Genomic DNA, 21,057 nt, shown 5'->3' on the forward strand with positions numbered 1-21,057 from the left:
TGGCCTGAGTACTCTTAACAACCTCCTGCCTGTTGTTCCTGCCTCCAATCTGTTTTCATACAGCTGCCAGTGATCTTTCTAAAACACAAATCTAATCATGCATATCATTCCTTGTATAAAATCATTCAAGAGGCGACCCACCTGTCTTTGGATGATTTTTACTTTTTTCTTTTTAAAATTCTCTGTTTAAAAGCATAAAAGTTATGCTTGTCTGTATGCTCAAACTCTGAATGTCTTGCAGTAAAGCTATGTTATTTTATTATTAGAATAAACAATAAAACTTGGTCCCATAATAGTGAATGACCACCTTTAAACTAGTTTGGGAATCAGAAAAAGGAATCTTGACATGTTTAAATGAACTAGAACACAAAAAGTATAACTAAAAAGAATATATTAAAAAAACTAACGTCTTCTCTATGTTGAATTCTTATCTTTAGCACCCTCTATTTGTTCTCACATGAAACATCTTACAAATTTATCCCTTGAGGGAATAAGATTCAGCTGACTTGCCAATTAAGACTAACATATAGATAACAAGTGCTCAAAATGCAGCCCTGACCTTCTTTTCTCTTTTAAGTACAGGCATACTTTGTTTTATTGTACTGCAATTTGCAGATACTATTTTTTATTTTTTTTTTACAAATTGGTGGTTTGACCTTGTGTCAAGCAAGTCTACCAGTGCCATTTTCCCAACAGCATTTGCTCATTTTGTGTCTCTGGGTCACATTCTGGTAATTCTTGCAATATTTAAAGCTTTTCCATTATTATTATATCTGTTACGGTGATCTGTGATCTCTGATGTTACTGTTGCAAAAAAGATTATAACTTGCTGAAGGTTCAGATGATAGTTGGCATTTTTTAGCAATCTTTTAAAATTAAGGTATTATTATTTTTTTAGATAATACTATTGCACTCTTTAGTCAACAGACTACAGTACAGAATAAACATAACTTTTATATGCACTGGGAAACTGAAAAATCTGTGTGCCTTGTTTTGTTGCAATTATCATAATATTGCGCTGGTCTAGAACCAAACCTGCAGCATCTCTGAGGTATTCCTGTAGATCAAATAGCCTATGTCCAGGAAATAAACACAGTTTTAAAGAAAGGAGGTTAAATAAATTAGTATCATAAGATTTAATGCTCAAGATACATAACTACTTATGATGGAGCTTCCTATTAATTTTTGAACTAGGAAGATTATTTTCTATTGTATTGTATTTAAATACATGCTTGAGGTTTTAAAATTAACAGGTTATCAGAGTAGTTTCTAGTCTCTCCTATAACCCTTTAAATTACAGTATCTATGTTTTTTCCTGCAATGCATTTCTGTTGTAATCAACCTCAAAACCTTTGGAGTGCAAATGCCATTCACCAGTTTTATACATGCATTACCAAGTAAGGCAGGAGAAACTGTCAAACCAACTGAGATCCCACGATGCCAGTTAAATTTTTCTTCTTTCTAGGCTCCTCAAACATGACAACACTATTGACACAATTGTAGTAAAGTAGGTTCTAGGTGTGGGGTGATGTGATTTGCTTGAAAGAAAGAGCAGAGTGTAAACAGATTATTATAGGTCATAGAAAAGTAAGTTCAGAGCTACAGCTACAATTTATTTCTTATTATGTGCATTTATTAAGTATTGAAATGATATAACATATAACCCAGGCAAGAGTTGGACCCACCAGGTTAAACATGCCTTCCCTACCTGCTAAGAGGGCACAGTTTGGAAAAAAAAGAGAACAATTTAGTTACCAATTTAATACTCAGGAGGTAAAAAGCTCAATCATTACACTGTATTCACTGCTTTCTAGAACAGTTCATAAAATGCCCCATTACTGAACCTAAATACACTTAACCTATTTGAAAAACAGTGTTCTGAATTTGAAATCTTTGAACTCAAGCTTCCTACTAGATGATGATCAATTGTTAGCTAAGAGGATATTGTTCTTGATATGTAAAAATGACTGCTGTTTCACCATTGGTGAAAGATTTTCTAATGTTTAAAAACAAGGATGCAGTTATTCCAATTCATCCTTAGTCTTCAATCTAGCACCCCTGAAGCACAGTATTTATCTATAGGGCATCACTCTAAGGTAAGGTACAAACAGAGATAAATTCCAATCCTAGGCACCAGAATTATTTTTACTACATGATCAAATTAAGCTACAAACAGAAATTGAGTTGTAATTTCTAATGTGATAAGGTTTTGCTTAGCCAAGTAAACATTAAACTCTATAGAGTGGAATACAACTCTATGGATGGTGACACAGACATAGAAGATAAAGACTATAAACAGTATATCTACCCTACTCTTTACCATTGAGAATGCTTTTAGACAAGACTGCTAAAGAAGTAAAAGAAGATAAATAATTAGTAAAGGCTGACAGCTAGAAAGATATAGTTGACCCATGTCTTTCCTGGTACAGTAAAGGAATCTATACACTGTCTTCAGTATCATGTATTGCTAGAGAAAGATTTTAATTAAACACAGGGGAGAAGAAATTGGCCAATTAGAATTCTGCAAGTAGTTTGTTTTGCCAGGAAATTAATGGCTATAGCTGACAGTGTCTTTCTGGCAAAATAAAGTTGCTCTTTCCCCTTTCAAGAAATAAACATAAACTACTCTATTACATTTATTTAATATAGTCTCTAAATTGGCAATTAGTTGGAGAAGACTGTTTTCACATATGGCAGAGTTCCCTGTACTTAAAAGGCTCCTCACCCCTTCTATACCGATAATGCATCATATTTGTACACTGCTATAGTACTACAGAAAGAATTTCAATATTCCTCATATTCTTTCACTAGCTCTAGAGTCAGTGATTTACATTTCAAAAACCCAAGAAAGAACCTGCAATAGCAACCAGAGGATTATGAAATTCAGAAACTTACTTAGTCATACCTGTCAGCAGACATTTATACATTCTTATGACTTATAAATTCCCAATTTCATTGACCTGAGAACAGCTATGAATGTCTAGTAAATCCACAAATATCAATAAGTAGATGAAGCTTTTAAAAATTATTGCATTAAGAATTAATAATTTTGTTAAAGGCAGAATTAATAATAGCAATAATAATATGATGATGTGAGAAACCAGGCACTCAGAATTCTCACTCTTCTTGTTTTACTCCCTTTCCCCATCCTCACCCTGAACCTGCCAAAATGCATAAGAAACATTCATCACGCTTTTTTCAGTTTATGGGAGAATTCTAAGTATGGTACCAAGACCTTAGAAATAAATAAGAATACTTCATTTACTATACATTAAGAAATAAAAGTCCCTGAAACATTTTTTTAAAAAAACCTAAAGTATAGTTGACTTACAGTGTTAAGTTTCAGGTATATAAAACATTTTCTTTTGAAATGAAATTTATGCCTAAAATTGCTAGCAAACATTTTTTTCATGTTTCAAGAAATTCTAGTGGCCAAAAGCTCTTTCAAATTATTGGACTTCTTAAAAATAAATATGTTAAAAAAAAAAAAGAAAAAACAATTGTTGGACTTACAATTTTATATCAAACACACAATTAAGCATCTCATTTTATTGAAATTAGCTTAAAACAATTAAATTTTTAATTAAAAACTAGGTCTAAGATGAAGGAAAAAACACAAGCTAACAAAATGTAGAATACTTTGTAATAGCAAATCACAATAGCTCTGTATATCTTATAAAACATGTATGAAGACATTCATATTGTGAAATGTGGTCATTTTTGCTTTATTGTGATTAAAAGGCATGGCATATACTTACTGTGGTAGCATTATGGCATACTTACATGCCTAAAATAGCTAATAACCTTTATACAAACAATGCTGTCAATCTCTGCAGTAAGCAAATGCAATTAGACCACGTTTCCTTTGTAGGGCTCTAATGTTTAAAAAAAAAAAAAGGGAATTCTAGAAAAGAAGACAAGTTGTTTAGCCAAGACTGCCACTGAGAATACTCTGCCAAGTTTCCAAGAGCTCCGACCTAAGAAATGCAGGTAGGTGTATTCCTCTGTGGGGGCTTAAATGAAATCTGCCCACAACTGCCAGTTTAGCTTAGCACATAAAATATACATCACTGAGAGGACAGGATGATCATCAGAAACTGTCTCCAGGCATTATAATGATTACATGGTGCCTTTCTCAGAGAGTAATTCTGAAGAAATAAAGGATTAAACCAGAGAAAATAAATAATCCCTCCATGCTCCTAGGGTACAGGGCACACCTATGAAACGGTTCCTGACCTATAGAGTTTACCTAAGGTGGCATGCTATCTTTTCTCATTCATCTTGTATTTATCAAATGTGTAATATATACCAGGCACTTAGTTAAGACACCAGGACTACAACAGTGAACAGTCTCTGCTTTCATGAAAATTATGGTGTGAGGTGAAAGATTAAGTACATATACCAATGAATACAATTTTAAGTTGTGAAAACTGCTAGGAAGGAAAAGAACAGAATGCTATAGAAAAACAGTGGGAGATGTCACTTAGACAGAGGACCACTCTGAGTGGTGAGAACTAAATGTTAAGTAGGTACATTCCACACAGAGGAATTAGGACTTGGTGCTTTGGAAGAAGTGAAAGAAGGCTAGAGGGGGCTGGAGTAAAGTGATCAGGAGAGAGCAGCAAGGATAAGCAAGCAGGGACTACATCTTGCACAGATGCGGGATTATCTTAAACATTTGGGTTTTCACCAATGTAAGAGCAAGGCTTTTAGGAATTCCAAGGAGCAGCATGATATGATATTTATGCTTTTTAAAGCCTCATTTTAACTTCTATGTAAAGAATCAACTGACAAATAGTAAGAATGAATCCAGGAAGTTACTGTTGGGAAGACACTGGAACACAGCATGATGGTGGCTTAAAACAGGACATGGCAGTGAAGATGTAGCATATAGAGTGGATTTGATATATTTAGAAGGTAGAGTTAAGAGAATTTTGTAGTGGTCTGCATGGTGTGCATGTGTGGTAGTAAGAGCTCTCAAGAATAATACCAAGATGTCCAACTGAGCTATCAGAAGATATATACGGAGATGAGATTTATAGAAATAGGAATACTGGAGATGTAGAATTAGAAAAAAGATCAAGAATTTAAGATTGAGTGTGTACTTTTCTTGATCTGTATTGCTAGAGGTCTATACATTTTACTGACCTTTTCAAAGACCGACCTCTTGGCTTTGCAGATATTTCCTATTGTGTACTTGTTTTCTGTTTAGTTAATTGCTACTTTTTAATAATTCCCTTCTTCTACTTAATTTGGGTTTAATTTGCTGTTCTTTTCTGGATTTCCTGAAAATGATATTTAGATCACTAGTTTTTTACTTTTTTCTCTTCTAATCTAGGGCTATAAATTTTCCCATCAAGTATAGCTTTGGCTCATTCACATGTATTTTGATATATTGTATTTTCATTACTATTCTGTTGTGAATGTGTTCTAATTGTGCTTTATTTTTTGATCTAGTGGGTCATTCAGAAATGTATTTTGGGGGGAGCTTGCTAGCTACTATTTTATAATCCATTTCTTACTTAATCGAACTATGTTCAGATAACAGTCTGGGTGAGATTTGTTAAGACTTGCTCTATGGTCTATCATAAGATCTATTTTGTTAAAAGTCCCATGTACACTTGAAAAAATATTTTTTGAAGCTATATTATTAGAATCAGATATATACAGATTTATATTCTCACATTTCTATAATTATGAAATATTCTTCCTTATTTCTAGTTATTCTTGTACTCATGTCTATTATGTATAGACGGTGCAGTCCTCCGCTGCTAAGTAACTTCAGTCATGTCCGACTCTGTGCACCCCATAGACGGCAGCCCACCAGGCTCCCCCGTCCCTGGGATTCTCCAGGCAAGAACACCGGAGTGGGTTGCCATTGCCTTCTCTATAGTCCTCTAGGGAATACTGTTTGAGAGCCTCGGCTGCTTTACAGGTCCTTTCTTCCTTGGAGGGACCAGAATTTTAATGTTTGCTTGTCAACATCATGAGATGAAAAAAAACTTCACTCTTTCTTTTTAGAGGTTAGCTTGCTTAGCTTCTGTTCTTCAGCAAAATCACTTCTAGATGCTTCCCTTCCCTACTAGGATCTTGACCCCTCAGTCCTGGCCACTGGGGATCACTAAACTCCAACTTTTATGTACTCAGCCCCATGAGAATACTTGCTTCTTTGCTTATAGCAGGAATCCTCTGCTCAGTTTCACAGGTTCTTGTTCTGTACTATACATTAAGCAAACTCTTGAACAGGAAAAGAAAAGCATAGAACATAAACATGCTTCTTTGAAGTTCCCTTGGCTCCATGATTTTGATGGCTGCCTCAGTAGGTCTCTGATGCTTTCATTATTCTTTTTAAAAAATGTGTCCTCTCATGTTGTTCTCAGCAAAAGCATTAGTCTGCAGCAACCTAGAACCTCAGCACAAGGAGCAGAAGTCATAGCATGGGCTCTCCATCAAAAATCTACTGCTTATTAGTTGTATGACCTTAGCACGTTATTTGACCAAAGTATTTAAACATCCTGTGTTTCAATTTTCTCTTAGGTAAATGAAAATAACACCATCTCATAAATGTTGTGAGGATGTGAAGATTAAAATGTCTATAAAATGTTTCCTAACAAAAACACTTTAATGAGGGCATGCAGTGTGCCAGACACTTTATATAGATTTAATATCTTAATGTAGATATAGTTACTATCTCCAGTTTCTTTTTTAAGATCACATACTAGTAAGTGATGGAGCTAGGATTTGACTTTCGAGTAGGTTTCTTACTAATTACTCAATACTTCTGTAATATTGCTTTAGTATTGTGCCTGACACCAGTATCTGCTCAATGAATGTCAGTTATTATGACACAGAAAATACAAATGCTTTAGAAATACATGAATCACATAAAATTTTCTATTTTTTCTTGATTTCTCCTTTTTTTCATTTTGGCATAAACATTCTTAGAGCATCTTTTAATATATTTTAAAAGAAGCTATTGTGAAAAATTAATGTCTAATAGCCTATTGAATGAATAGGTAATAATTTGCTTAACTATTATTCTATTTTTGGATATCTAGAAGGTTTCCAGTTTAAAAAAAACAGTATAGATATCAGTGCCATTAACATTTTGTCCCTTTCACTATTTTCTTTATTTGAAGTATTTTCTCAGTATAAAATTCTATCAGTGAAAATTTGGCTCAAGACTGTGAACATATTATTATTGCTGACACAATAGCTATATTGCTTTTGCAAAGAACTGAAGTAATTGTGGTATCACTGGCAATAAAAATGCAAGGTTTGTGTTAAGAGAATAGGAATTAAAGTTATGAAGTACAGGAATGAAGGAAGTGTGGAGATGGCATGAGAAAGGAGATATAAATTTTGAGGCTAAGAAATGAAAGTGGAGTATCTGGATACTATTTTGGGGGCAGCAGGGGTATTAGTTTCACTTAAAGGATTAGGGATAGAAGAAAAGGGCTGGGCTTTGTTGAAAATTCCAAATACTCATCTGGGATACAGATAAACACTGTTCAGGTATAACTCACAGATAGACTATCTGATACACTAGGGTTCAACCTGATCTTCAGTATCACTTCTTATTCTAACCTATCACTAAATATTTAGTAATTTGGTGTGTGGATCTTTATTGTTTTAAAATACACAGAGAAATGATCTATTTTAAGGATAGCATATTAAATTATGAAAATTATAAATTACAAAACAACCACATAGATGGTTGTTTCTACTTGGTTCAATTTAGCAAAGTGTACTAGGAAGCAGGAGGCTGATGTTCTAGGGTCCATTGTGTCACTGTATTTGGTATGTAATTCTGGGCCTAAATTGCCTTATCTATATGTTGGGTTATTTTATCTGATTAAAGCTGAGCATTTGAACATGGCATCTCGTTTTATATTCCTGATCCTAAATCTGTCTAGTGAGCAAATTATACTGAATAAAAATGAAAAAAAATCTCTCTTCCTTTGCTATCATGTACTATGCTTTTGAGTATCTCACTAACCTTGTATCAGTTTCAAAGTTATTATTTAAAAAGTTACTCTGGGCCTCTTTGAGGGCCAATAAAAAAATAAAATGAAAAAAACCTTTTCTGCTAACTGCTTCATTACATACATATGTAAGTGCCTGATTGGCCAAGTTCTGTTTCAAATTTCACTTCCAATTTCTATTAGCCCCCAGTAAGTTTTAGTAGTGACTCTAAGAGATCACAGAGTTTGAAAATAATAACTGGCTGCATTCAAATCCTGTCTCTTTCACTTACAGGTCAAGTGACCCTGGGCAAGTGAACTAGCCTCTATCTTCTCATATGCAATATGAAGTTAGTTAATACCTAAAACACCAAATTATGAGAATTAAGTTAGTTGAATGGGAATTGGAATTATGGCTAAATATAGTCTAAATGTGAATACCATTTAAGAAATAAGCAGAACACCACTGAGTAACAGTAGTTTTGGGCTGATTCAAATTAGGGGCTGGTTTGATTCCTAGGGTCCTTAAAAATCCATGTTCTTTAAGGAAGCTATTCCAGACGAGGGAGCAAATATAAAGGCTTTGAATTCCTTCATGCTCACAGAGATGCCAATTCCATAATACAGAAACACCATAATGGAAGCAATAATCAAAGAAGAATAACTTTATGCTTATCCAATTAGCCAAGAATTTTTGCTGGTGAAATTGTGGTTAAGACAACACACTTGTATATTACTGGTGACATCAAAAATTAGTATAACCTTTTAGAGAAATAATACAGCCTATTGTATCAAGAACTATAAAAAACCCATACTCTTAAAATGAACAATTTCACTCATAAGATCTTATTCTAAAAAAATAATTCAAATAAAGAAAACAACTATGGTTTTATTTAATAGTGCCTGGCACATAAAAGGCACTCCAGCATTTCTTCAAATGAATACCTTCATATGTACTAACTTCTCCAAATCATTGCCCTTGGTTCCTTTACACTATGATTTAACTATTTTTCATCATATGGGGATAGTTTTAGAATCAAATTCTAGTATTTCTGTCTAGTTTCTGTTCTCCCATCTTCTCTAGTAACTTCATTGTTGATTGCCATCAGACTCCCTATGATACTTTCACCCTCTGAACTAAGCTGACCTTCACACTGAAACCAGGATGACCACATACCACATCCTTGACCCTATCAAGAAAAAATTCTGAAGCTTCCTTCAAGTTCCTAAAATGCTGTTCTCCCTTGTCAACACCCTTCTAGTCTAACCATTCACCTCACTGCCTGCTTCAAAAGAAACATGATAGCCAGAAACCTATCCATCCTCACCTGACCTGCACCTAGACACTTACTTTGCCCTCTAGAATATGAGAATTATCACATCCTTACAACCCGAGTGGCTCAGAAAGTAAAGAATCTGACTGCAATGCAGGAGAACCAGGTTCAATCCCCAGGTTAAGAAGACCCCCTGGAGAAGGGAATGGCTACCCACTCCAGTAGTCTTGCCTGGAGAATTCCATGGACAGAGGGGTTGCAAAGAGTTGGACACAACTGAGCAACTTTCATTACTACTTCCTTGTTCTCGCCCCATCCAAAAATCCAGAATCTTCAAGTTTAGGTATATCCCTCTCTTTAAAGGTATAATTCATATCCCATAAAATTCACCCCTTCAGTATACAATTCAGTGGTTTAGTATTGGGTTTGCCAAAAAAGCTCATTCTGGTTTTTCTGTATCATCTTACTGGAAAATCTGAACCAACTTTCAGGCTGGCCCAATATATCTGTATACAAGGTATTTTAGTATCATGATTATGTTGTGCAATCATCACAGAACATTTTCATCATTCCCTCAAAGAAACTCCATACACATTAGCAGTCATTCTCCATCCTCAGACCCCAGTTCCTGGCACACTAATATATTAACTTTCTGTCTCTATGGTTTTGCCTGTTCTAGACATTGCATATAAATGGAATCATGTGGCTTTTTGTGTCTAGCTTCTTTCCCTTTAGTGTAACATTTTCAAGATTCATCCATTTTATAGCATGTACCAATGCTCCATTCCTTTTCATTGATGAATAATATTCCATTGTATGACTATACTGCATTTTGTTTATTTATTCATCGATTGATAAACATTGGGTTTTGTTTCTATATTTTGGCTCTTACAAATAAATGCCGCTAGGAACATCTGGGGAAAAGATGAGAACCCATTTCTAATTCTCTTGGGTATATAACTAGTTGTGGAATTGCACAGTAAGTATCTCTTGATATCTCAATCTATTCTGTTTCTGAGTTCAGACAGCCTGGGATATCTCTCAAAATGCAAGCGACTCTACAGTGACTCCCCACCCCACCTTCACTGAAATACCTTCAGGCTTCAGATCTGTACATATAATGAAAACTTAGTTATTTCCAATTAACTTGAGGATGGGTTCTTCCCAATTAAATTGAGTTCTCATAGGTCTCATCATATGGCTATATGATTATTTATATATATATATATATATATATATATATACACACACACACACACACATATATATACATAAAAACACTGGGCATAAGTAGTGGACAAAAGTTATTGATCAGTTTCATCTACCCCAATTGCCAATTCAACTCCACAAATATTTACTGAATACTTGTGATGATGTGAATGGCTAGGTAGGACAGCAGACACAGACAGTAATATCGTGTAGTCTGCAAACTTTTATGACCATTCATGAACTCTACATATGACAATAACAACAACAGAAATACATAACAATATCAGTAGTACTGGATTTTAAATGCCACAAGAAAAGTACAAAATGCTCTGGAGGGTCAACAGACACAGCACATATGGTTGGGAAAATGGAAGTACTAGAGGACAGACATCAGAAAATAATTTTTGAAGCTGAAGGTGGTACTTGAGAAAGAGTCAAAGAAGGTGGCATTCTGATAGATAGATAAGGATTTTCCTAGGAAAAGACAAAGTGTTTCACACAGAGAATGAATAGCATGAACCAAGATAGAAAAGGTTGGGTACAAGATACATTTCCCCCCCCTCCCCCAGAGACCAATTTAGTTGTTAATGTGTAGATGGGTAACAAGAGAAGACTCCTGAATGTTAGGCTTAATATTTAAATAGGTTTAGAAGACTGATTCTAAAAGTCTTCCTTTAACAGTTCAAATTACTTTAGTGATTCTTTAACCTTTTCTAGAAACTCTTCTATTCTGCTTATTATCTAAAATAATCATGGAAATTAGTGATTTCTTCTGCAAGGAACAAAAAGTAAAATCTTCACAGCTAAGTGGGCATGCTTAGATTACTTAAGACTGGGAAAGGCTGAATTTGAATAATCCTAGCACCACATCCCCATACTTCTGGGAATATGTAAGGCTTACAACAGTCATGCAGGCATATCCCAATAGCTAGAATAATGAAGCAAACTGGGGGGTAAAATAATAGCATTCATTAAGCTCCTAATGGGCTTCCCATGTCTGGTGGCTCAGACATAAAGACTCTGCAGTGCAGGAGACCTGGGTTCAATCCCTGGGTCAGGAAGATTCTCTGGAGAAGGGAATGGCTTCCCACTCCAGTATTCTTGCCTGGAGAATTCCACGAACAGAAAAGCCTGGTGGGCTACATTCCATGGGGTGACAAAGAGTTAGACATGACTGAGCAACAAACACTTTCACTGTTTTTTTAAGCTCCTAACAACAGGCATTCTGCCAGGTGATTTACATAAAATATACTTGATCCATCAAATAACCCCATTTAGGTTTATAGAAAGTGAGGCTTAGAGAGCTTAATAAATTGTTCAAGGTTACCAAGCTATTAAGAAGCTCAGCTAGTAAAATGTAGACATCACTTTTGAACCCAGGCCTGTCTGATCCCCTATTTTCCCCATGGTTCACTTTTGTTTGTACCACACAAAGGAGGTTAGAATGATAGGGTTGTGATACATGCATGGATGAAAAGGGCTGAATATTTAACACAGGGACTTTAATGGTCTGGGGAAAAATTCGACTGAAATATTAAAAACTGGGTTTAGAATGCTTAGAGATCAAGACCAGAAGAGATCAAGTTTAGGGCTGTTTCTTGATTCAGTTTGAAAAATGATCACACTACAGAGCTTATTTAGGAATATCAAGGGAGCAAAATTCCAGTTTTGATTTGGAGTATACCTGCCTCTTGAGAAACCTGTATGCAGGTCAGGAAGCAACAGTTAGAACTGGACATGGAACAACAGACTGGTTCCAAACAGGAAAAGAAATATGTTAAGGCTGTAATACTGTCACCCTGCTTATTTAACTTATATGCAGAGTACATCATGAGAAATGCTGGGCTGAAGGAAGCACAAGCTGGAATCAAGATTGCTGGGAGAAATATCAATAACCTGATATGCAGATGACACCACCCTTATGGAAGAAAGTGAAGAAGAACTAAAGAGCCTCTTGATGAAAATGAAAGAGGAGAGTGAAAAAGTTGGCTTAAAGCTCAACATTCAGAAAACTAAGATCATGGCATCTGGTCCCATCACTTCATGGCAAATAGATGGGGAAACAGTGGAAACAGTGGCTGACTTTTTCTGGGCTCTAAAATCACTGCAGATGGTGACTGCAGCCATGAAACTAAAAGACACTTACTCCCTGGAAGGAAAGTTATGACCAACCTAGACAGCATATTAAAAAGCAGGGACATTATTTTGTCAACAAAGGTCCATCTAGTAAAGGCTATGGTTTTTCCAGTGGTCACGTATGGGTGTGAGAGTTGGACTATAAAGAAGGCTGAGTGCCGAAGAATTGATGCTTTTGAACTGTGGTGTTGGAGAAGACTCTTGAGTCCCTTGGACTGCAAGGAGATCCAACCAGTTCATCCTAAAGGAGATCCGTCCTGAATGTTCATTGGAAGGACTGATGCTGAAACTCCAATACTTTGGCCACCTGATTCGAAGAGCTGACTCACTGGAAAAGACCCTGATGCTGGGAAAGATTGAGGGCAGGAGGAGAAGGGGATGACCGACTCAATGGACATGGGTTTGGGTGGACTCCGGGAGTTGGTGATGGACAGGGAGGCCTGGCATGCTGTGGTTCATGGGGTTGCAAAAAGTCGGACATGACTGAGCAACTGAACTGAACTGGTACTCCAAGAGAATATGGATATTTGTCTGTATTCACTGATGTATTTCAAGTTCCTAAAACAGAGACTATTACATAGTAAGCACTCAATAAACTTTTCCTGAAATAATGAAAGGTCATGTAAAGGGTATTCTTATTTGAATACTCTTGATGGCCCTGAGATGACAGCAGTACAGCAGGTCTAAGAACCATTCATGTTGTTAGCATATTCCCTTTCAACTCAATGGCAAAAATAAGCAACTATCAAAACAACAAATATACAAAACAGCAATAGTTGTACAACAAGAGTATGATTTAACAAACGTAGACAAAAGAATGAAAAGATCCTTTTGCATTAGAGATAGCATCTAGCACTTCCTGGATAATCAAACTTCAGTGAGAGAGAATCCAGAATTCTGACCTACTGTTTCATTTCAAACTGCTATAAGCAGTATACCTAATGATGGCTTTTTGGAAAAGAAAATGGTTATCTAATCTAAATATTATGAAAAAATGGACAATTTCTTTTTTCTTGATGGCAAGTAATGGAATGAAATTCATTTACTTAAAGAAGCAACAGAGTACACTTACAAAAGTCTTTATTTTTCTAATTTTGATAATATGTTTCTATTAGAACATGAAAAGAAAACTGCAACAAAGAGCTGTAAGAAGAAAAAAAAAGTCTGGAAGACAGCAAGCTGCTACAAAAACACTTTTAAAGAGAATAAAAGCAGGTTCCATGAACTTCCCTCTATTTTTCACAAGGTTTTCTAATATTTCTCCTTTGATGGAACCAGTGAATACTGCCACTTATCACAAAACATCTTCTTTCAGATATGTGCTTTATAAATTGCTTTCTTCTGAACAGACAATTCTTCAAGTTGCCCAAGTCTCTCAGCTGCAACAATTTTTCTTATTTCTATTATACAGCATTTCTTCCATGGAATGGTATAAAGACCAATTTTAAAAACTCCTTTGCTTTCCAAAGATAGTTTCCTAAAGGCACTACTACTGTATTTCAATCAATATTTTAACTTACCTTTTCTCTATTTCATCTAATTCCACAAGCTTTACTCACTTCAATATTTCTGAATGCTGTAGTTTAATAGTTTAATTTGTCAGGAGGCTCATATAATATTTTCTTCTATAGTACACTAACAGAAGATAATGAACATGTTTTTCTAATCAATTAATTAATACTTGCTTGAGGCAGTCTACATGTTCCTAACCTTTTATTAATAGTAACACAGACATAAATGTGTCCTGTCTTTTCAGCTTTTGCAGAAACTCTGTAGTCCTTGAAAAGATAACTCACTGATTTTTGGGTCTTAACTTTTTTGTCTTTATGTCTATAAAAGGTCAAAACATATCTTTTTCCTTATTGTGACATTTAAGTTTTACAGTTGTTTAAACATTTTAGTGTAAACCAGATTTTCTAATAAACTCTAAACAAACTAGCTTTTGAAAAGAACTAGAATTAAAACAATTGCAAATTCTGAGGGTAGATTAGGTGAGAACCCTAATGGAAAAAAATACAAAAGCCTTATTCTTTTAAATATTCTTGAAAGACATACAGTTCACTTGATAGATATTCTAAAATTACTAAAGCCGTTGAGATTTCATAATCACCAAATAGATTGATCCTTTCAGTACCCTCACCACCTACCAAGTATTGTGGTACTTGAAAACAAGCCAAGAAACCAAACAACTGTTAAGTGTTTATTACTTTACAAGTAGTTTCTTACAAAACATTGAGAATATAGGAAAATAGAACGTTCTGGTACATACTTTTTGTCCTTTATGAGCCAAACTTCTCCCCCTACTTAAAATCTGAGATGAATTTCAGGATTCCTGCACCATGCCTTAAAAGCACAAAGTGTAGACACCATTTTTAAATCGGTGCTGGGTGCGTGTGCATGCATGTGCATGCTCAATCGCTCAGGTGTGTTGGGCTCTCTGGAACCCCATGGGCTCTGACCTGCCCAGACTTCTCTGTCCACGGGATTTCCTGGGCAAGAATACTGGAGTGGGTTGCCATTTCCTACTCCAGGGGATCTTCCTGACTCAGGGATGGGACCCACCTCTCTTACAGGTTCTGTCCTCTGCCTGAAAACAACTTCCTCAGCTTTAAAAATTCTTATATGTAACTTACACGTAACATCTGTGAAAGTCGCACTGTAGTACATTTCCCCCCTTTGTAATTTAAATAAATCGATTTTTAAAGCTGAGTAAGTTGTTTTCAGGCACAGGGCCTAAGCTGTACCCTAAAATTAACAGGTCTAAGGATTTAAGACACCAATCACATCAGTTAAGGTAACACCTGTTAATTGGGTATATTTTCATTTTCGTAAGGTGAAAATGCTTCATAGTTTACGTAAAATATTGAGTCCTGTAATAAACAACCTCTTTAAGAACAGCTATAGAGCTCCTGTGGCACGTCAAGGCAAAGAATACCGCTATACCACTCTAAGTCAACGTTGGACTTGAGTCGGGGAGCAGGGTGGGCAATTCATGAGTCACACCAGAAAGTATGTCATCTTGCACAGATGGGTGGAAAATTTTAACAGGAGGTTTCGAATTCTTTGAAGAATACATTAAGAAAATTCTATTGGGGAGAAAATTTTCACCTTACACATGGAATCAAAACTCACATAAATTCTGACTGTTCTGATCAGCACAACTTCGTGGAATAACCTAATTTTTTTCACATAAGACACAATCCCAAAGCTTTAAGATACCGTCTATGCATATGGCACCAAGCATCACCTTTTCAAGCCCTCGCCAGCACGGGAAATGGGTTGGACACCCCAACCTATCACCCTACCCCCACAGGAAGTGAGTTGTGTTCCCCCCTCCCCCAGGATGGCCTTCCTCCCCTCCCCCAACCGGAAGTGAGGCGCCCCCATTCAGTCGGCCTCAAACTGAGGCAAACCAGTAACAGCAAAAGGGATGATCTTCAAGGGGTGATGGGTACCTCCACTGTGACCACCCCCAAGCTCGCCTTGCTTACTGACCTGCTGACGATAGGGGTAGACAGGGGCCCGAGGCCTAAAGAAAGTCCCTGGCACACAGGACAATTCCCTGAGCCCCTCTCAACCGCCTTCACTCTTCTCACTCCGTCGTCTCACAGCCTGACAAAAATTCCTCCGCAGTACTTTCTATTGATGTCTTTTCTTTCCCTTTACCTAATTGCTTAACTTCCTTCCATAGGTAACTTCTTTAATCGCTGCACTTAAAAGTTTTCCAGTGAGGAGAAAAATGAAATATTATTCCCCATACCTTCAGAAAAATGAAGGGACTATTTTGTTCAAAGGAGGCGAAGGACTACGTGATTACGTAAGTGAGACTTATTTTCGCGGAGGTTTCTGGGAGATGTAGTTTTTAAAATTAAGGCCTGCAGAAATAGTGGGCTTAAAGTGGTGATTACTATGTGCTGGAGTCTTTGAAGACACATATTCTGTATTGACGGTAGGCTGACCTAGGGGGCTGAGGCACCAAATGAGCCAATACTTCGTTCCCCTTTTCCGCTTAAACGTAACAACTGAAATTTCCCTTCACGCCAGCCGAAGGTCCTGGGTGTCCCTCCCTCTTCCTTTGGCCACGCCCCCTCGGCCAATCAGGCGCGCTCTAGTTCTCTTTCCCGGGAGGTAGGAACGCGAGAGGTGGGGCTTCACGGTGACTCCTCCCGCGGGGCTGAGGGACTGGGAGAGGGCCCGTGTGCGCGCGCGCGCGTGTTCGCTCAAGGAGCGCGGTGGCGAGTGCGCGCCCGGAGAGGCGGCGCGCGAGGCTAGGAGGAGGCGGGCTGGCTGGTGGGCCGGGCGGGCGGCGGGCGGCCGGGAGCGCGCGGTGGACTCGGCGGCGGCGAGTAGTTAGTTAGTTGTTGTTAGTCAGTGTCAGTTGCTCGGCGGCGGCGCCGGCGGTCACCAGGAAGGGTACGGGACGGTCGGCGAAGGTGGTCACCGCGGCGGCGTGTGAGCCCCTCAGGTAACGGGAGCAGGGTTGTCCGCGTCCCCTTCGATCCCTTCTGTCCTCTCGCGCCGGCTTGTGGGACTAGGGTCGCCGACGGGTAAGGGGGATGACCTGGGGGAATCCGGGCGGGGCGGCGCAGGGTCTGGGTGGCGCCGCCGCGGGGGCTTAGGCGGCTTGTGCCTCTGGCCGGGCTTGGGCTCTCCGGCCACGGCCACCCCAGCGCCCCGCCGTCCTCGGGGCCCGCCGGCGCCTCGCGCCCCCTGCCGCCCCCGCTCCCGCCCCCTCCCTCGGTGGCTGCGGTAGCGGAGGCCCCGGTGGCTCGGCGCCCCCCAGAGGAGGGAAAGTTGGGACCTGGCGGCGGGGACGCCCCCGGGCGCAGCTGGAAGGCTGCTGGCGAAAGTGAAGCCTGGAGGGAGGTGGACGCGGTGAGGCTAGGGCAGGAAGGACGCCTCTTGTTCCTGCGAAGTCTGCACGGACATCCCCATCCACCTCCAAACCCGAGGATCCGGCGCAGCCTGGCCAACAGCTCTAGGGCGAAACCCGGTGGCTCTTTGCCTGCTCACTTCGCTCTGCGGCTTGTGAACCCCTCTAACGTGCGGGTTTGCTTGGTTATTTGGGGGTTTTGAGTGGTTCGTGAGGTCAATCTTGTATCGCCTTTGCCCTTTGATTCGCTCTTTCTTGCAACTTCTCTTTCCTCCCGCGATGAGGACTTGCCGTCTGAGCCCCTTTTCTACCCTCTCCCAGTCGCCTGCACCATCCGTCTGAGAGCTTGATTTCTCTCTTTTTTTTTTTTTTGGTCCCTTGATTGCATGAAAGACTGCTGAGAGCAACAGGAAAGAGGAGCCCTCCCACCATTAAATGTTACTTTTTTGCAGTCCGTTTGTGTTTTTAAGATCTCCGTTTGGGAATCGGAGAGCTATGGAATGGAGTTACTGGAAGGCTGGTGTTGAGGGGATAGAGAGGAGCTAAAGGAAAACTATGATTTCATTTCTATTGACCTTGTTATAGAATACTCAATACATTTTTCTTCTGTGTCTGTTAAATATGGTAAGATTATATATGAAAGTCTGATTTTAGGTCATTGTATGGTGTATGTCATCAGCTCTTCACCTGAATTGGGATTGCCTCGAGGATTCTGTTAGGCCTACCTCTTGACTTTTGTTCAGCCACAACGTCTTTTCTTTTTTTTCTTGATAAATGGAATGATGTGGAAATGTGTATAGTTGGAGAACCTATATTGCTCTCTGCAGTGTAGAAGTGAAAACCGTGAATTACCCACAGGGGTAAAACTTTCTATGAGCAATCTTGAATACTTGCTTCATGATGGCTTCTCCTGTAATCTCAGAGCACTTCTAGATAGCTCAGTTCACTGACTACCTTAATTACTTTCTGAAGTGCCTGCTTCTCTTTGGTGACTCGTTTAGTAAACTATAATGGCATGTATGGTACATTTTCTTGGCTTCAGAGATGGGAGTTGTAGCCTCTGCCCAGAGATGAACAGTTAACAATGGAAACAGAATTCATACGATTACTATGTGTTTTGGCTATGACCAACTCACAAACTATGTGAAAAAACAAACATCTTTCCATAACTGTCAGAGGGGAAGAGGGGGGAAATATTTTATCATGTCTTTATTTTTGGAGACTCTAACATGACTATATTAATGTGGGAAAAATGTCAAAGTATTTTCTTTAAGCCTTTTTGATGTGTGGTCCTCTTCTTCACCTCTGACCCTCCATTTAGGGTTTGACATTTATGTTTGGCTGTGCTCCAGGATGGGAAGAAAAGTATTTTGGTGAAAGGAAAAGATAAGATTGCTTTGAACTATTATGATACTGTGACTATTCACTTTACCCAGTGATAGTACAGAGAAACCTCCTCCATAATTTTTGTACCCCATTAACATTCAGTCAAAATTTATTTTTAAGAGTCTACCATGAGGCTCATAAAGAAATAATGCCACTTCATAACTGTTCCTGACAATCACGTTTAAAAATATGTTCCTGGGATGTGTTATATGTGTTCTCATATAAACATTTATCTTTGTACATTTATGATAATGTAAATATTTAAGTCTGAGAGCTTAAAAACTTTTATTTGCTTATTTGCATACATGTTTTTCAACATCTAGCAGTGCCAACCATATTTGCCAAATAAGCATCAGCCATAAATTCATGCTTTGGCACATTTCATATAATAACTCTTCTAAATTGCTCCATGGTGAAGCATCATGAGATTAGCATTTGCTTCATGAGAGAGATTTGTTGTTGTTTTTAACTGTAATGATGTTCTGTTTAAGTGGAACAGGTGCTGGGCTCTAGCTGTTTGTGTTGAAACCTGCCAAATCATACTCTTTTGTTGGATGGGTTATTTGAGTAAATTAGGAACCAAACTGTGGCCCCTGGCATGCCAAGTTGAGTTCAAGGCTCCATATCACTGCTGCAAATTCCTGTTTTCACTGTAAGAGGTGTATATGATCAGCCTTATTTTCTTATTATTGTTCTCTTTACTGTAATTCCTGCTTCCTAGCATCATTCTGATCCTTCCATTACTGGAGCTCTTGGAAAAAATCTAGGTTCCTTCTTTGCTGATTTGTTTTCCTTGGAGAAATTCTAGTAACTTTCAGACCAGGAATAGATAGTTTACATTTGTTCAGCAAATATTTTGAGTGCCTTTTAAGTGGTAGGCATGGTGGAAATCCCTGAGTATATGTAGAATGATATGCCTTTTTGCAAGGAGCATATAGTTTAGCAGAAGAAGATAGCTGATAACCAATAATTATAATGTGGAGTGATATATAACAGGTGTAAGTGAATTCCTGTGGATAGAAGCACAGAGGAGGACAGGTACTTGGGAGTCTTAGGAGGGGAGTATCCTGAAATGCATCTTAGTGAGTTACCTCAGCTAATCTTCAGAAATAGACCGGGGTTAAGTAGGTTCAGAAAAAGAGAAAGGACATTCTAGACCAGTGCTGTTCTGTAAAAATATAATAATGTAAGTCACAAATGTAATTCATATACGTATTTTAAAATTTTCTATTAACCCGTTTAAAAAGTAAAAGGTGAAATTAATCTTAATAATATATTTTATTTAATTTTATATATCTAAAATATTTCAATCTGTAATCAATATAAAAAGTATTATTGAGATACTCGACATTTCTCTTTTTCAAACTAAGTTTTCAGAATCTGATATGTATTTTACACTTACACCATATCTCAGTTGGGTCTAGCCTTGTTAAAGTATTCAATAGGCACATGTGGACAACAGGGTTTAGAATAGGGGATGAAAGAAGTGTTAAGTCAAATCACGGAATGCCTTATGAACCAAGCTAAGGGGCTTTAATTTTATTCTGAAGGCTGTGAGGATTTAGTGGGGCGGGGGGAGTCAGGGAATTATGCTATGAAGAATCACATTTGTGTTCTGGGCAGTGAGGTGAAGGCTGGATTAGAGAAGGGCAAAACTAGAAGCAGAACCAGTTAGGAAGCCATTCCTGGTGAGAAATGATGAGAGAGAGAGAAGAGGGGTGGATGTGTAAGAGGTTTAGGAAGTATTATCAACAGGATAGAGTAAATAATCAGATTATAGAGTTGAGCAAGACTGACCGTTTAACATGATTCCCACGTTTCTGTGTGAGCTACTGAATGGGGCAGACAACTAAGATAAGCCAACCATCTGTGCCAGATAGACCAAAGTTGAAAAAGGAAACTATGAGAGATTTATCATGGAAGCTGAGGGAGAAGAGTATTTCAAGGACTAGGAGTGGAGAATACTGTATCTCGCCATGCAAAGGCCAAGTAAGATAAAAATGGGAAGAAAAGCCCAGAGACCTGATGATTAAGTTATTTGTTACTTCAGTTGGAGCAGGTAGCTACATTGTAATGCTTTCTGGGTGAGGGGGTTGAAGAGCCAATGACAACTAGAAATGTAGCTAATTGTAAGAGATACAGTATTTTCAACAAAGGACTGAACAAATAGTATAGGTGCAGGAGATACAGGGGATTTTAGAAAAGTTTACTGTCT

General features: G+C 38.1%; 2 protein-coding genes across 18 annotated transcripts in view; one reads left to right on the plus strand and one right to left on the minus strand.

Moving 5' to 3' along the window:
• The window catches only part of HMG20A (high mobility group 20A), a 67,023-nt gene extending 50,588 nt beyond the window's left edge, over positions 1-16,435 (minus strand). Inside the window, exon 1 of one of the 2 annotated variants that reach the window (XM_020901072.2) lies at positions 16,344-16,435. The gene's annotated coding sequence lies outside the window, so the exon portion shown is untranslated. The other variant, XM_020901071.2, reaches the window with a different exon arrangement.
• Positions 16,436-16,849: 414 nt separating this feature from the next.
• Positions 16,850-21,057, plus strand: part of PEAK1 (pseudopodium enriched atypical kinase 1) — a 309,415-nt gene continuing 305,207 nt past the window's right edge. For 11 of the 16 annotated variants that reach the window (XM_070477603.1, XM_070477609.1, XM_070477601.1 and 8 more), the window contains exon 1: positions 16,855-17,048. The gene's annotated coding sequence lies outside the window, so the exon portion shown is untranslated. Of the gene's footprint in view, positions 17,049-21,057 lie in introns of all 16 variants that reach the window. The other 5 variants (XR_011491677.1, XR_011491673.1, XR_011491676.1 and 2 more) reach the window with 1 other exon arrangement.

Source organism: Odocoileus virginianus, chromosome 16, assembly GCF_023699985.2.
Source record: "Odocoileus virginianus isolate 20LAN1187 ecotype Illinois chromosome 16, Ovbor_1.2, whole genome shotgun sequence".
Classification (NCBI taxonomy): Eukaryota; Metazoa; Chordata; class Mammalia; order Artiodactyla; family Cervidae; genus Odocoileus; species Odocoileus virginianus.